Here is an 18,060-nt window from a genome sequence, read left to right on the forward strand (position 1 = left end):
GCATACATGAACCTAGTTACCTCTGGTTGGCCTGACCGTGCGTCACTCAGAAAACAACAGGCCAATCAGAAGAGAGGCTCATGAATATTAATTAGACAGGCCAAAATCGACCTGAGAAAGGAGCTGTAAAAATATATTGAGATGGTTTTTGGTACTTATACCGCAAATAAATATTCTTAAGGACATCAAAGCCTAAAATAAAACTCCAGAAAGGTGTAAAATATGGGACCTTTAAGAGAACAAGAGAGAATGTATATAATAATATATATTTTTATTTCATATATGTTTTGTATATATTTGGATATCGCTGCTCATCTTTGATTATTTAATATTTTTCACATTTTATATTAATGGTAAAGTTATCTTTAACATAACATTGTGAAGTGACCTTTTGCCTAGATTACAACTTTGCAGATGCTTGGCATTCACAATGAATGTGTCCAGAGTTGAAAGAGAATGACACACACATCCTGCAGCTTTTAATCTGGCTGTCCTTTGAATATGACTTTCCGCTGGTCTCTGGAATAAAAGCTCATGTTTCAGGATTGATCTTTTGATCCAAACCAGAGTTTTGGCTTACGGAGCCTGAGACTCGGTTTTATGAGGAATCACAGGTCTGGGGTGACTAAGGTCTAGCAAGATTTGCCATTGGCCAATACTTACTGTAGGAACTGCAGAATGAAGTTCCAGCAGCTCAGGGCAGATCTGATTTGCAAGAGCAGCCAGAAAAGGGATCAAATCATTCTTTCAGAGCAAGACGGGTCTGGATTTTTTAGAAATATGTTACACCTGGCCTTTGATGGGCTGCCAATTTGGCCATGATTGGAAAGATTGAGACACTGAATTTACCTAATTAAAAACTGAAGCTTGAGTGTTCTAAAAAAAGAGTTTAATTCAAAATGTAATTGAAATTCTATCTATCTAAGATTTACAAAAGATTTACTGAATACATGAGGCAATAAGAGCCACGGATGGAAAAACAAGTATAGAACTGCAACAGAATCTTGAGACTATGATATAACTAAAACCGCAGAGCTACAGTGGCTGGTGCTGAAGCAGGGGATTGTGGGTTTTGCTGTTTTTGTTGTTGCTGGGCAGATGTTGTAAGATCTATCTATCTATCTATCTATCTATCTATCTGTCTGTCTGTCGATCTATCGATCAATCGTTTGTCTTATGTTTTTATCTATCTGTCTGTCTGTTGGTCTGTCTGTCTTTCTGTCGATCTATCGTTTGTCTGTTATGTTTCTTTCTATCTATCTATCTGTCTGTCTGTCTTTCTGTCATTGTCTGTCTGTCCGTCGGTCTGTCTGTCTCTCTGTCATTGTCTGTCTGTCTGTCATCCTATCTATAATTCTTTCTTTCTACCTCTTTATCTCTATCAGTCTCTCATTTAATCTGTTATTTCTATCTGTTTATCTAGGACATTGGATGAGAGTGTGTATGGGATCTCTCGTTCTCTGGCTCAGCGGTACAGCATCCCTCTCTGGGAAGTGCACATGACGCACCTTGAGTTTCTGTTCACTGAGAGCGGGTAAGACACTCATACTTTCTCTCACACACACACACACACACAGCAGACTTTAGCACTTCTCACATTCAAGATTTACTGCACACACAACACTTTTTCAGAGAAATGAACCTGCAAAACCTCAGTTAGAAGCAATGTCTTCCACGAGTAACAGTTTTTATTTCCTCGACGTGAAGGCCCCCAGCAGGTTAGAACCTTACGACCCCTGCGCTCTAGAGGCGCAAACAGAAGTTTGCACGGATCGATTGCAGAGACTGGCTTCCAGGCAATCAGTTTGTGCGATTTTCCAGACCTACAGTTTAGTAGCAAAGGCTAGAAACCTCTTTGTTTTTTGAAATAGTTTTGCAGTCAGTTTAATACAGCTTTGAAAATCCACACACAAACAGCGTGCCACCTCTCCTGAGCTCGCTGCACGGTAAATTTGTCGCTGAATCATTGTTCAAAGCCTGGTCTAATCAACTCCCTCTCCATCTCTCACCGGGTTTAATCACCCTGAATCTCTCTCTCCCTCCCTCCACATAAACATGCACTCATTTGACTTCGCTTATTTAGTACAGATTGCTTGGGTGAAACTTATTTACTGTGAATGTGATGTTTTTTTTTTCTTTTTCCCATTTTTTTTCGCCTGTGAGAGTCCTTGCATGCTCATTAGCATCCCCAAGGCTTCTGTTTTATTTTGTTGGTTTGGTTTTTTCGTAGCTCTGTGTAGAACATGAAATCTCTAAAATTCCCCCCATCAAAGATGTTATCAAAGGAGAATGGCACCAGAGGGAGTTTGAGCAACTTTACTCAATTACTCAAAAGTTTTATTGTATTGCGGTTTCTGTTTGCTAATTTGTCAGCAAATAGGCTTTTCTGACTGATGAGGACTTGTAAACACATATTTTGCATCGTTTATGTTATTTACTCATTTTCCATGATTTGCATATGATGTGGTTATATAATGCTATTTCAAATGCATTGAGAAGGGGCAGTTCTTTGTTTTTTTCCCTGGTGGTTGATTTTGTTTATTATGTCACAAGGCACAGCAGAGTTATGTAAATGCTTAGATTTATTTTATTACAATAGGTAATTTGGCCTATTAAGCGTCTTCCTCATTTTTGGCCAGATTTATTGATACATATTCACTCGAAATGTGAAAGAGTTCAACCCTTTTGTCATACTGTATGTGAGCTTTAAAGCAGTCAGTAATCAGGACAAACTGTGGGATAGTTTTCCTGAATCCTACATAGGACAGATGGTCAGTTCAAAATTATGTTGCTTTCTCTGGACAGCTGCTTTGTCTATATCCATTTTCCCTTGATGCCAGCCTGATAGTTCAGTCTGCACCAAGTCATGTTTTTTTCTCAGGTACTCTGTTGTCATATATTCAGTTTGGAGCCAAATAACATTGCAATTTGTTTTAGTCAGTTTATTTTTGTGCACTGATCATTTGGCTAAGCCAGGTTCTTGTTAGTAATTTCAGTCATATTAGTCATGCTTTGGGCCACCTGAATTGGCTCTTCTCAGAATTAATTTAATGGGTTTTAGGAGCTTGAATATGGTACTTGAGGTCACTCAGCTTTAGATATTTCCGTTGGTTCCTTTTTCAATGCAGATTAATATACTGTAGGGGTTTGACCTTATTCTGCCCAGCGTGCTTTGTTAGGTGCACTGTGTACCCTGAGGATACTCTTACAAAACTCAGCATGAATGGCTTCAAATGGGTTTTTATTCCAATTTTCAAATTCTTGGTTCAGTAGAAGACCCCACACTGACTGCCATATAATGCATTAGCCTCTATAGCCGAATGCGTTTCGAGCCAGATTCTAATTGCTATTTCAAATTGGACAGACATTTTGTTGGCATTAAATGCCTTTTTTGCTTTCTTTTCCATTTTATTAATTAAGCTGAGGGTTGCACTAATTTTCAACCAAAGATGGAGGCACACACATACGTTTGTAGCCTAGTTGTACCCTGTATGCTGTTGGACTCTGTCCACACCCTTGGAACACCACTTGGCCAATCAAATTAGAGGACCGTAGCTATTTGTTTTTTTATAATAATGTACATATATATTGAAAAGGGTCAGTGATAGTGCCTCAGCCTGCCCTTGAGTGAAGAATTCCGTTTGAATTCAGCCTCTGCCTCTGTGTCTCTCACACACACCCTTTATCCGTTCTTGGGTTTGTAATTGCAGCAGGAGACAGGATTAATGGCTGCTGTGTTTAGTGAAGTATTGATCCTGTTAAAAGCAGTTATTCTGTGTTAATAAGCAGACTGCAGTCAGAGGCTCCTCTTTCCCTTTTTATCTCTCCCCTGCCGCATTTCCTTCCTGTAATTTCTGTCCTACCTGTTTTGTCTCTGCTATCTTCTTTCTCTTTTCCTCACTTTGTTCTGGCCTGTTGTTGTTTTCCAGCTTGTGTAGCATTCCTCTCTCTGCATTGCTCTTTCTGTCTCTCTTTCTGGCCCCAGGACATCGTGCCTCCAGCCAGTATAGTCATATCCATTAAACATGAGTTAAGGTCCATAGGGGTTACGCTCTGTAGACAATGGATAGGTGTTGAGCTCTGTCCAAATGGCCACATGCACCCTGCAGCTCACTCATTTTGTTGCATTAACGCTGAATATGATTAGCTGTAACACAATAAGAACATGCAGGAATGGTGTTTACCTACACAAATGTTAAGACCTGTATGTACTCTATGAATGTTTCTGTACGTTTTGTCTAGAACAGTGGCACACTGGGACGCCGCAGGGGCTCGAACCCGTTGGTTCTGTAATCTAAAAGTGCCCTTCTGGTCATTAAATAAATAAATACATTTTTATAGATATTATTATTGGAATAGGTGTTGGACCAATCAAGATGATCTAAAGTGACATAGGCCACCATTGTGAAAACATAATAATCGGTGTTTCTTTAGCATCAAATCAGCATATTGCAATGATTTCTTTACGGGAGTAATGACTGAAAATTCAGCTTTAAAATAGCATTTTTAAATAAATAAAAATATAAAACAATTACTGTAATGTGTAATATTTCAAAGTTTGCTATTTTTACTGTACCTTTAATCAAATAATAGACTTTTAAATCAACATTTAAAAAATCTTACCGACACCATGGTTCTAACAATAGAAACGTGATTTATGCCTCTAATATTCTATAGAAAGTAATGGGAAAGTATAGTGTCTTATAGTAACTCATTTGCAGTGCTGCGCCCCCATATATTTCACCCATGTATTTTTTGCATAGTTTAACACTAAATGTAATTAGAACTTCATCAAGAACCTATGAATGCATAAAAGTGAACAAAAAACAGAGATTTACATTAAATACATTTTTACATTTGCATGTTTCATGTATCCATTAAAGAAAGCAATTAGCAGCAATAACAGCAGCGAAATACTTAGTGTAGTTATTTATGTATATTTTCACTCACTTGTAGACCTGCTTCATTTGTGACATTTGTATTTCGGATCATGCTAGCACATTTCAGGTTCCTCCATCAGCATTTTAGTGGAGTTTATGTTAAGAATTTACTGTGTCATTTGAAAACTTTTACTTTTATTTCAACCGTTCTCTTATAGACTTGCTTGCTATTCAGACTGTTGTCTTGCATTGTCCAAAACAAAACAAAAAATGCCAATAACAATGTTAAAAATGTGCAAACAGAAAATACAGAAGCAAAGACTTTTTTTAAGTGGCCCTTTTCTCTGCCCCTGTGGAGGTCTGCGCAACCCACTTATCTGACTCCATCTTTTATTTCCTGTCCTGTTTGCGAGTCAGCGTGCTTTTTATGTCTTTTCCCTCTCTTTCTGTCTACGACTCTTTCTCCAACCCCTTCCCTCTCACACGTTACGCCCTCACATACAGCATCAGCAGACCTGCTGGATAAATGGACTTGGCAGTCACTGAAGGTTCGCGTAGTAATTTATTGATAACCCAACTCTATAAAACATTTCCATGCATCAGAATTGCTATGGGATATTTCTGTGGTGCAGTAAAGCTGTTTATCTTTACTGAAAAGCCATTCAATTAGAGCGAGGTGGAGGGCCAGTCCGCACGCCTGCTTATGAAGTCACCGTGGAGATAAATTATGGAAATCAGAGCAGCGCTAACATAAAACATGACACCCATAGAATCCAAACCTGACATCAGATTTATGGTGGGTCAGTAAACGCTGGCCATTGGCTATAATTCACTGCTTGAAAATTATAATTTTTTTGGTCCTGGAAGTGGTCAAGCCACAGTGAATAAAGTTTAATGGACTTTAAGTAGTTTGACGAAGTTCTTTTAGATTAAACAAAATCAATTCTCCAGCACGAGTGGGCCATCACAGCGTATTAACTACGACCTTAATGTACCTCATCTGGTTCGGGGGACAATTGGGGGGGAAAATGCCTGTGCATTGCCTTAATTGATTTCTACAAGCAATTTGCAAAGGTTGAGTGATCACTGCTTCAAACAGACCTTGGTTACGACTGCTCATTGTCTCGTTTCTTTCACCTTCCAGTCTTGCATCTCCATCCAGCTCTCATTTCTGTCTTCCTTCAGGCTTTCCACCAAAGACATCGAGGACAGGACGGAGGCTCTGGGCCTGTTTGAGACTCTAAAGACAGACCCAGAGTCATTCTACACGCACATGACTGAATTTGTGTACCCCAGTATAGCCGGAACAGACCAGCTCCGACTCCTCTTCTACTTCACTCTTTTGGAGAACTGCGGCTGCACAAACTACTTTCCTCAATCTGCTATGAAGCTAGACACGCACCTCAAACTGCTCAAGAAGCTCAAAGCCGTCGCCGTCGGTGAGTAACAGCCAAAATATAAACAAATGGAGCAGATTTCATCCCTTCTTAAATGGTAGTCAGATTTAAAGATCAGCTTTGAAAACTAAATCTTTACACTGTGAACAAAGCCTGTGTTGCAAAAACATTTATGGCCGGCAGTGAAATGACTGTAAAATTGTTGTAAAGAAAAGAGGATTCAATCAATACCTAGCTGACCTGGTAACACAAATGAAGCGATAAATCAGCTCCTGCTTGCAAGCATGTCAATCAACACCATAACCAGAAATGTCCCATGTAATGACACATCTCTCTCCAGCTGAGCAACAGGAAATGGGTCGCTGAGCTGTGAGGGTGTCAATGAAAGTAATAGAGGAATGTTACTTAGGCCGCATACAATAAATTTTTTTTCTTTTCTGATAAGAAAACAAATATTATTGTGAAGTACATGAGACTTGGAGTGAGGTTTGAATGAGTTCATTAGCTACCTCTCTCTCTCTCGCTCTCTCTTTCCAGTATTGGGGCATTGCATGTGAAGCAGGTGATAATGGTAAACTTAACAGGGATCATTCACTCATAACTGCATGAGAGTTATGTACTTATGTGAATTGTTATCCAGATTCACAACTGGTGCGCATACCCATTAATTAGTTCTAAATATGATTACATGTGCCTGCAGTTAGTAATTACACACATATGCATACACACACATATATAGCGAGACAGAGAGAACTACTGTTCAATTTTGGGTCGGTAAGAATTTTTTCTTTTTGAATGAAATTAGACGGAGCAAGGATGCATTAGGTTTATCAAAAGTGACAGTAAAGACATTTATTATGATACACAGGATTTCGGTTTCAAGTAAATGCTGTATTTGTGAACTTTCTATTCATCAAAGAAACCAGAAAAAGATGCATCACAGTTTCCACAAAAACATTAAAGGGATATTTCACCCAAAAATGAAAATTCTGTCATTAATTACTCACCCTCATGTAATTTCAAACCCGTAAAACCTTTGCTCATATTTGGGACAAAAATTAAGATATTTTTGATGAAATCTGAGAGCTTTCTGACCCTGCATAGACAGCAACGAAACTACCATATTCAAGGCCCAGAAAGGTAGTAAAGACATTAAAATAGTCCTTCTGACATGGAAGAGAACAGTTGTTGAATTAAGTTGTTATTTTTGTGTTCTCTGCATGCAAGAAGTATTCTCGTAGCTTCATAAAATTAAGGTTGAACGACTGATGTCACATGGGCTATTTTAATGATGCCCTTACTACCTTTCTGGGCCTTGAACGTGGTAGTTGCATTGCTGTCTATGCAGGGTCAGAGAGCTCTTGGATTTCATCAAAAATATCTTACTTTGTGTTCCGAAGATGAACGAAGGTCTTATGGATTTGAAACTACATGAGGGTGAGTAATTATTGACAGAATTTTCATTTCTGGGTGAACTACTGTATCCTTTTAAGCATCACAACTGTTTTCAAGCATAATAGAATGATTACTGAAGGATCGTGTGGTACTGAAGACTGAAGTAATGGCTTTTAAAAATTCAGCTTTGCTGTCACATGAACTAATTACATTTTAACATACATTATTAAATAGAAAAAATTGTAAGATTTCTTCACAATATCACTGTTTTTACCATATATTCAATCCACTACAAGCAGACATGGTGAGCGCAAGAGTGTTCTATTAAAAATGTTTTAAAAATCTTACCAGTGCCAAACTTTTGAACAGTATACCGCCTATAATTCATGGTCTTATACTAAAATATTTTAGTTCTGAGTTGATTTGTGTCACTTCTTAAATATCATAAAAGTACCTTAAATAAGAAAAGGCGTCATTCTTGAACTAATGACGTCTGCTTGTTTAAACTTGATCATCTTAGAGAAAGTGTTTTGAGAGGACAGGAGGGGAGATTTCACACCACACTCTCTTCTGTCTCAACTCATACCTTCCCTTTTAAACACTCACACTTAGTAGGCACCGAAAACACTCTGTCGCATACATGCTCCCAGACAGTCCTGTAAAGACTGTTCATAGCATCTGCCACAACCCAAGGGAGAGAGATAGCACCTTTTTTTCCACATCTCTGTCTGTTAGAGTGTATGTGTGTGTGTTAAATGCCCTTCTGGCCCCTGTCGTGAGATGGGCCCATTCTCAGAGGCAGGTGTTTCAATATTTAATGCCCTGATGAGGCCTTGTGTGTCAGTGTAATGTTGTCTGTCTGACTTGATATACCCTGGAGGCATGCCAAGTCTACACCTATTCACATAGATTGACACAAATAGAAACCACATAAAAGCTTGAAACTACAACAAATGTCCAATATATTTTGGATTAGCAGAGACGGAGAAAGTATTCTCAAATTTCACATAGCAGATTCCAGTGTGTCAGATTGCCCCTATACTGTGACAGCATGGTCACAAAAGGTCAGTGTGTTTAGTGAACTGGTGAATAATGTGCAAAATAGTTTTTTTGTAGACTTAAAGGTATGTTCCTGTACATAAATTCATTAAAGACATTGAACTCACCCATCCTGAAAAATATTCATTGCAGAAGAAAGTGTGACAACTAGCCCCAGCCTGTATTCTATATGTTGCTGGAATCATAGTGTCTTGTTCTTTAGGTCTGGACTATAAGAAGTTGACAGATGAGGATTCCGATCCTTTGAAAGCTCTGGAGCCAGTACTGACCAGCCAGAACGTCCTGTCAATCTCCAAACTGGCCCCTCGAATCCCCCAGAAGGGAGGTGAAGCGTTTACCTCTAGCACTGTACATGCCACCTGGCTTCATAAACTTTTCTGGGAAGGGGATCAGCATGTGCTGAAAAAAGCCCCCCAGAGTGATCACGACTTCCTGCATGCCTATGACACCTGTGCCAAATACTTTGACCGACTTCTGCCTGTAGATTCTGTTAACTTCTTGGATGTCATTACCTTTTCCCCTGAAGCAGCCAATAAGGTGAGTCAAATGCAGAAAATGAGTTCTACTCTCCTCTCAAATCCTCTCATAAAAAATATTTGACACAAATTCCAGTGAGTACAAGACAAGATTATAAATGTATCTATATCTATAAGCAAATAGCAGTGGTTTTATTTTAAATACAGTCAGTCAAATGCATGATCATTTAAATTATTCCCTTCTTGTATTTGCTTCCCGCCCATTTTGACAGCTTAATGGAGGATTAGGAGGGCCACTTAAAACTAAAAATTTACAATTGATTATTAGTGTATTACATAAAAAACATAAATAAGAAAAAAATATAATAAAGTATTTAAAACAAATATTTTAATTGCAATTTAAAAGGTGCAGTTAAAATGATTTATTAATGTACTCTTTTATTGTTATATTGAACAAATGTTTTAAACAAAACAAATAAATAGTTTTAAATGTCTATTTTTTTGTCCATTTGAATAGTTTATTTTACTGTTACATTTAACTGTTACGTATCAATTTATTCAATTTAAAATGTATTTTTTATTTGAAAAATAAATATGTAAATGTTAAAACTTTTTTTAAAACTTTTTAATTTGACCAATCAATATGTTTTGCCACTGCCTTTTCCATTTAAAAATGCACTTTTAAAGTGATTATTAATGTATTTTCCACGTTGTATCCACTTAATAGCATCAAATCAGAAATGCTCTCATAGACTCCACACTGCCAGATTGACATGTTTAAAGTCTGTTGTACAATTAACATGAATCATTCAAATCAACACATCCACATGTATATGCCATAAGTTATGCATATGGTGTGTTCAAAGACTTCTCTGGACATATTCATGTCTACTAAGTGCTGTTTGATGTTTTAGCACCTCTCATTTCTTCCTGTCTCTCACAGATGGCTTCATTTTCTATTTATTCTGCCTGCAAGTCAAACATCCACGTCCATACAAAAAAGACACATACGCATGGCCCTGTGGCAAACATCCTAAATGAGCCTCTGTAATCAAAAGGCTAATCGCTGATGCTCGGTGGCCCCTGGAGTGTTCAGATGATGTTATTGTAATGATTGTTATGTTGATATAATGTTATAATGATTAGAGTTTGCAGAAAGCAAGTTACAAACACTCATTGCCATAAACACACACCCACTCCCACCATTAAGGTGAGAGCCGCATTGATTTGGTGCTCAAGAATACCACAGGGAAAAACAACTAGTGACATCTGCCATGCTTCTGCCGTAGACTGTGTGTGAACCGTGAGTAAATACAGTTAACGTACGTGTGCGTAAATGACAGCAGGAGAGCGTAGGAGGGGAGTGTTTTGGTGGTAAACAGTATAAGATGAATCCAGGCATGTGAAGTGTTCTCAGCGAGATGAATCTGGATGAGACCGAATTATGCGACATCATTTCTGTTGGAGATTATAATAGTAGATATGCAGCAGAATAACGGCCCATTGCTGACTGAATGTTATTATAAGCAGAAAAGCATGAGCATGAGTTTCTCCATTTTAGGTTGTGGGCCAATTCTGGGTAGCTTCTGCAATATATTGGGTCACCTTTGGGTGACTATTAAAATCCATTTAGAATTTAGATTTATTCACTATTATTATGGGGATTATTTATCACGATAACAATGATGAAAAACTGCTTGAACGTGAACTTCATGGATAGTTTCATGACGTTTCTGACTTTTTGAACAGAATGCAAAATAGGGATGTGCAGATAAACTAGTCAATCTCACTAATCAGTTATTTGGTTGGTGGAAAACTAGTTTATATTTTTGATTAATTATAGTCTTGAACCATATTTATTGTTAAAAGTGCTAAACAAATAAATTCAAATTCAACTGCAATTGTTTCACTTCAGGTTTATACACGAAAATATTTTCCATATAATATTTAAATAATTTACTTTAGATATAATAAAATGTGGGTAACACCTTTATGTATAACTGGATTATAAAAAGTCGTTTTAATTATGCCTTGTAATGCACCTTATAATGCATTGTACAATCTCATGAATAATTGTAACCACAGTTAATACATTATAATACTTATCAATTCATTGTTACACTATGCATTTTAAATTTGGTTATAATTATTTACGACAAGATATTACAACACACATTATGAATAATTATAATGCTTTAAACTCTTTAATAATCCTTTATTAATTATTATACACAGATGCTTTAAGTAAAGTGTTGCCAAAATGTCAATATAATAAAGTGGCATTGTTTTTTTATATACCTTTATAATGAAATAGAAAATTTCTATTTCAAATAAATGCTGTTCTTTTGAAAAATGCAATGTATTGCAGTTTCCACAAAAATAGTAAACAGCTCGGCTGTTTTCGATGATAATAATAAGAAATTTCTTGAGCACTATTTCAGCTTATTCTAATAATTTCTAAAGTATTCTATTGTGTGTATTAAAATCGAAAATGTATTAAATTAGAAAATAGTTTAAATTATGATTATATTTGACATTATCACTGTTTTACTGTTTTTTGATAAAATAAATGTGCATAAATGAGCAAAAGAGACTTCTTTCAAAAAGATTATGAAAATCTTATCGGCCCCAAACGTAATCGTAGTTTATACATTATATATTGCAGTGGCGTTCCGTCCATATAAGCTGCGAATGCTCCGCATACCCAGGCCATTTGAGAGAATACGTTCACGGGATAATTCATATAAACATGATTATAAGTTGACCCCTTGTCATTTGAAATGTAACTTAAAGCTTAAAGAGTTAGGAATAAGTACGTAAAATTATTTTTTTGCCAAATGGCAGTAATTTTCTGTAAATCTACGTCAGTTATGGTTGCTTCCGGGCGAGCGGATTCTCCGCAGCTTTCTCGCCTCCGCTCTGTTGCTATGACTCGTCAGGATTATAGCGCGTTCTCAGTGATTTGCTGGTCTGCGGCAGATTTAATGCGAGAGGTAAGCTGTCAGCGAAGCGCTCGCCCAATGCTTATCACTCAGCATACCCCGTTAAAAAAGTCACAGCTCGCCACTGATATATTGTAAATTAATATTATAATCATTTATTTTAATGTATATGAAAATAAATAGCTGCTTTTATATAGGAAAGGGTATCATCGTATTTGTTAAGCTGATATAAAAAAATATTAAACATTAAAAAAACACTTTAGATTTAACATATTTCTTTTGTGTGTTTTCTGTATGTGTTTAGCTCTCTGTAGAGGCCAGGCTGGATATCACGAAGCGTGCACAGAAGGCTCTAAAAGGCATTAGCAAGAAGAGTAAGAAAAAGGGTAATGATGACAGAAGTGAGAACTCCGCCTCCAGCTTTGACTCCGCCCTCACTCACATACAGCAGTCACTTGCCTATCTAGAGACTCTGAGCCACTCCTTCCCTCTGTCACTCAAGACAAGCCAAGAGGTAATTTCTCAACACACATACAAAATGTACTAAATTTTACTCTGCTCTTGTGATTTGATCATCTAAGACGGATGATAACTGTAAGCAGGGCCTTAAATATTATGTAAGTGCCCATGTTGCTTGCCCTTTTTCTCTCTCTTTCTCTTTCATGCTGTTTTCCTCCCCCTTCACAATTTCTCACTTTCCTGACCTGTGTGACAGTGGCTGTGATTGATTGGCAGGTTTGTAGCTGGTGTCCTGTCTGCAGGATAGTAGCAGGCAGCCCGTGTCAGCCTGTGGTTTCTTAAATGCACACATGGAGCCATTTGTATATGGAAATATATGGATTCATTTTTACAGTGCACACTTATCGAGCAGATACTGCCGCATCTCATTACCGACACACCTTCACCGTGTCACACGACGTGCTCCCAGAGGAATCTGCACGATCGCGGAAACTGCAGTGTAAATCTCTGTTCAAGTTGCCTTGCTGCCTGCAACCTACCAGTGTAGGAGAGTCACTAAATGAAAGTAGCAATGCTGCTAACTTAAATTAACAATGACATGCAAGTAGTGACAGATCCTTTCTTCCATATTTCGATGTCCATCTGAGTGTAATGGATTATCGAAAAAGAAAAACTTGGACTTGGTTCTATCCATGGGTTGGTGATTGGATTTTGAGATGTGGGCGTTGCACTCAAAGATGTTTTTAAAATAGTGTAGATTTTCCATTAAAAAGCTGCTTTATGAAAAGAACAGCAGATGGATATTTGACTCGCAACTGATTTATAATATATTAGTATGGTGCTAAGCTATTAGAGCAGTACTCTAATAATTATACAAAAATACTAATATTTGCTAAAAATAATTGCTAAATAATCAGTTTTAATCCTATTGAATGATTTCTGATCATGAAATATGTTTTTTTTTTCATTTCATTCTTCAAATTGTTGCAGTTGTATTGAGATCAATAATAAGCTGAGATTGCTTACTCTGCTCAAAGCTGCATTTATATGATAGAAAATACAGTAAAAACTGTTATATTGTGAAATATTACACTTCAAATTAATAATAATTAGTGCTGTCTTAACTAGTCAACTTGAAAATGTAACTACAACATGATTCAAGTAACTTTTTCTTTATTAACCCTCTTTTTAAAGAAAATTCTATTCTTAGTGCACCACACATGAAATTGTCAACATGATGTAAATGTTAAACTTGTTAAATATCTTTGCAGAAAAGATGCATGAACTACAACTACTTAGGCTATTGTACAAACTTGTCTTATTATGTGTTCAGAAATAATACGAGGAAAATGCTTTAAAAATCACATGTGAGCGGTTAATCACGTGCGGCGATCGTTTTTTTCTCTTTACTGTTATCACCGGCATATTGTCAAAGTGTCTGATTCTAACGTTTGGTAATATTTCTATTCAAAATCGCGATTCCTCGATTTCTAAAAAATAAAATCGTGGCAAAAAATTAAATTCGAATTAATAGATAAAATTGGGAAAATCGCCCAGCCCTTACGTAAATATTTTCAAAATATGTACTGTATGTGTGTGTATTTATATAGACATAATACATATACACAACACACACACATATTATATAAAGAAAAACTTTTATTTTGAATGCGATTAATCGTTTGACAGCACTAATAATAATTCTAAATCTTAACTTCTATTTGAATCTTTTTCATAATGTAATGTATTCCTTTGGCAAAACTTATTTTTCAGCATAATTACTCCAGTCTTTAGTGTCGCATGATCCTTCATAAATCATTCTAATAGGCTGATTTGGGGCTTAAGAAACATTTCTTATTAATAATGTTAAAAACTGTGATACATTTTGGAGGATTATTTGATTTTTGATTAAATACATCCTTGCTTAATAAATTAATTCATATTTTTAACAAAATATCTTACTGACCCCAAACTTTTGAATGGCAGTGTATGTCTGGCTGGAATGCTAGGAAACATAATAATGTTTTAGGAACAGCTTTTGAGCCAGGAATGACGCCTTAAAATGCTGCCTCGGTACTAGCTCACTAGGTTTGGAATTTTGTGTGTGTGATGAGCTTGTGCCTCACGACTCTCAGCAACCAAACAAATTGTTTTGTTCCTTGTCCTCATGTGTACCGCTACAGTATGTCTCTCTGTCTTACTTAAGGCTTTGTTTTTGTCTCAGCACATATTACTCATTGATTACTGCCAGAGGATGGGGAACATAAAGAGAGTAATGTTTTCCCGGCATGATTTGAAGTTTATGTCTTTGTATTCTTGTCTTTTTTTAGTAGCTCTTGCAGAAGTACAGTCGCATTTATGACCTGTCCAGATCCGAGCAATCTAAGGTGCGCCATCTGGCCGTCACAATGGCCATGGACGGACAGCCCCTCGAACGAATTCAGCAGCTGCTCGCAGTCAGCGTGGGAACGAGCGACCTGTCGCCGAAGACCATAGTCCAGGACGCAGTGGAGCGAATCATAACTGCTCTCAGGTACGATGAGCTGCAGTTGGACAATTTCTCTTTGCCAATGTCGTTTTCTTAATATCACCCTCATTTTCTCTCTGTCTGTTTTATACTCTCGCTAGTACTGCTATCTCTGTCTCTCTTTCCCTCTCTCAGTCTGTGTCTTTATGGCCTATACCTCTATTAACCTGTGTCAGGCTGGATGTGTTTTTGCTTGATTGAGTTAAACACAGCACTGGCCTCTGCCCTGGCCTCTAATCTCCCTCCTTTACAGCTTGCTTTCTCTCTTTTTCTTACCTTTCATCTCCTGCTTTTAGGAGGTCACCACCTTCCCTGCTGGCTGGTTCTTAATAACACTGTGTCCTTAGTAATACTAGCAATTCAGAGAGAGCAGGTAGTGCTAGCTTAGATTTCTCGAACCAATCTCTGATTTTCCACCACAACTTGTGAAACTTTTTAAGGCAGTTATTGTGAACCGATTTTTTAAGGTTTCAGACCAAACTGCCAACTTTTAAGAGCCCAGAGGTCTGGACAAACGGTTACTGTGATTAATAATTTGACTTGGTGTCTCATTCAGCAGGTTTCAAGTATTGAATCTTGCAGCTATGCAGCCAAATATTTCTCAGAGGATTTCCGTTTAGATCTTCACGTGAGAAAAACTTTCATTAGTCAGTAGCATAATGGAGGATGACCATATCAGCCAGTATTGGATCATATATATGACCCTGGACTGCAAAACCACTCTTAATTCACATGGGTATATTCGTAGCAATAGCCAACAATACATTGCATGGGTCAAAATTATTGATTTTTCTTTTATGCCAAAAATCATTAGAATATTAAGTAAAGATCATGTTCCATGAAAATATTTTGTACATTTCCTACCGTAAATATATAAAAACTTCATTTTTGATTAGTAATATGCATTGCTAAGAACTTTTGGACAACTTTAAAGGCGATTTTCTCAATATTTAGATTTTTTACACCCTCAGATTCCAGATTGCAAATAGTTATATCTTTATAAATGGTTATATACCAGGGTCACATATAACCAATCAGCCAGTATTGGATATTAAATTCTGCGTTCTTATTTTCAGCATTTTTATATTGCCTAAATTCACCTCTAGCCTTCAAAATTTCTTATTTAATTTTTTTATTTTAATGTTTTTTAGACAGTATAAGTGACTACTAGTATTTCATAATAATGAATGAGTCAGTAGTATGAACTTTTAATATTATTTTGGATGAACTATTATGCATTTTAAAATGTTAGCATTTTAAACAATGTGAAACAAAGTTGCATTATAAAACAAAAAAGGAGATATTTAATAGTGAAATCATTAATATTTAATATTTAGCATTTCTATCTCATGTTCTATTGTTACATTTTATAAATGACCAATATACTTAATTGGTAGGAAATATTAAAAAAAAAAAAATTTTTTTGTAATGTTGTGCCTAAATTCACTTGAAGCATTCAAAACGTATGATTTTAATTTATTATAGGCTGAAATTGAGATCTAAATTTCATTATATAGTATATAAATTAGTATCTTCCATAATCCGTTGTCGACCATGAAAATAATTGTCATCTTATCAGATTCAAACAGAATTTTATTATTGACACATCCCTACTTTTCATCACTTATTTGTGTGTGTGTATATATATATATATATATATATATATATAATTATTATTCTTTTTTTCATTTTTCATTTTTCATGCTCTCTAAATAGGCCGCTCCAACCAAATACTTCTGAAAGATTTTACTTATTATTTTTAGTTTTTTGTAAATCTCTAAGACCATCAAAGAGTGGGAACCCGTCTTTCTGCACCTCCTGATTAGTCATACTGCTTCGTGAGTCTGTGTTGATCAGACGTTTCAGCTCAATCCGTAATCAAGCAGGATTAGTGAAGGTCTCCTGAATCAGAGAAAACGATGGTCAGAAAAATGAAGATTGATTACAGTTTGCTTTTATTCAAACGCAGCCTCCCCCTTTTCTCTCTGCTGGAGTGATTCATATTCTAGTTAATTGCTTAAAACTAAAGCGTGTTCCTGTCTTCTGCTGCTAATTGCTGTTTTGCAGAGGTGGGCAAATGAATCATTAACAAATAAATGATTTGGGCACAGGGAATTGTCCAACTATTTTGCAAAGTTTATTTCATCAAACTGTATTCTCGGCTTTACTCAGCTTTCTTGTGACCTGTTTTTTTTTTAAGAAGTCGGAAATCTTTTTTTAAACGGAGGTGGAATCTGTGGTCTACAAAGCTGCTCATGATTGATGTTTATATCTGGGGAGTAAAAGATTATGGTTACGTTTCATGTATAAATAATCCTTTTGTAACACAATGTTCCTCCAAGGACACCGGTGTATATATGTGTGTGCGGTTGCGTTTAGTGAATTTTAAAGGAAGGTTTTAAGTTTTGCAGTCTACGTCATAATATTGATGATGCTAAAATGCTTGCATACTGAAGGTGTGCTAAAATATTTCGAAAATGGCTTGCAGTTGATCTGCTTTATTAGCATTTAAATGGGTTATCGGATGCAAAATTCACTTTCCTTGTTTTTTAACATAAATGTGTTGGAAGTGTGTGTACACATGCACCCTATAATGATAAAAATCCACCCAGTGTTTTTTTTTTTAAATCCCTATTTTAAAATCCCCTTTCTCAAATCAGGCTGTTCCTGGCAGAATGACGTAGTTCTGCACAGGCCCCTCCCACGATAGTTGATTGACAAGGCCGTCTTACCTTAGACCCGCCCTGAGTGAGCTGTAAGCTGTCTGCCATTGTGTCGACTCCGGTGCAGGGGAAGACAAGAATGTCTCCGATTAAGCGATTGAGGTGTTTTGTTGTTGGATGTAATAATGAACATAGCAGTCGTCATTTACTCCCGACATCTGAGCCGCTGAAGACGCAGAGGATTAACGTTACTTTCGTTTTT

General features: G+C 36.6%; 1 pseudogene; it reads left to right on the forward strand.

The window, feature by feature from the left end:
• LOC107726605 (neuroblastoma-amplified sequence-like) overlaps positions 1-18,060 on the forward strand; it is a 158,331-nt pseudogene that overhangs the window by 108,382 nt on the left and 31,889 nt on the right.

Source organism: Sinocyclocheilus rhinocerous, unplaced genomic scaffold (assembly GCF_001515625.1).
Source record: "Sinocyclocheilus rhinocerous isolate Xijiao unplaced genomic scaffold, SAMN03320098_v1.1 scaffold1538, whole genome shotgun sequence".
Taxonomy (NCBI): domain Eukaryota; kingdom Metazoa; phylum Chordata; class Actinopteri; order Cypriniformes; family Cyprinidae; genus Sinocyclocheilus; species Sinocyclocheilus rhinocerous.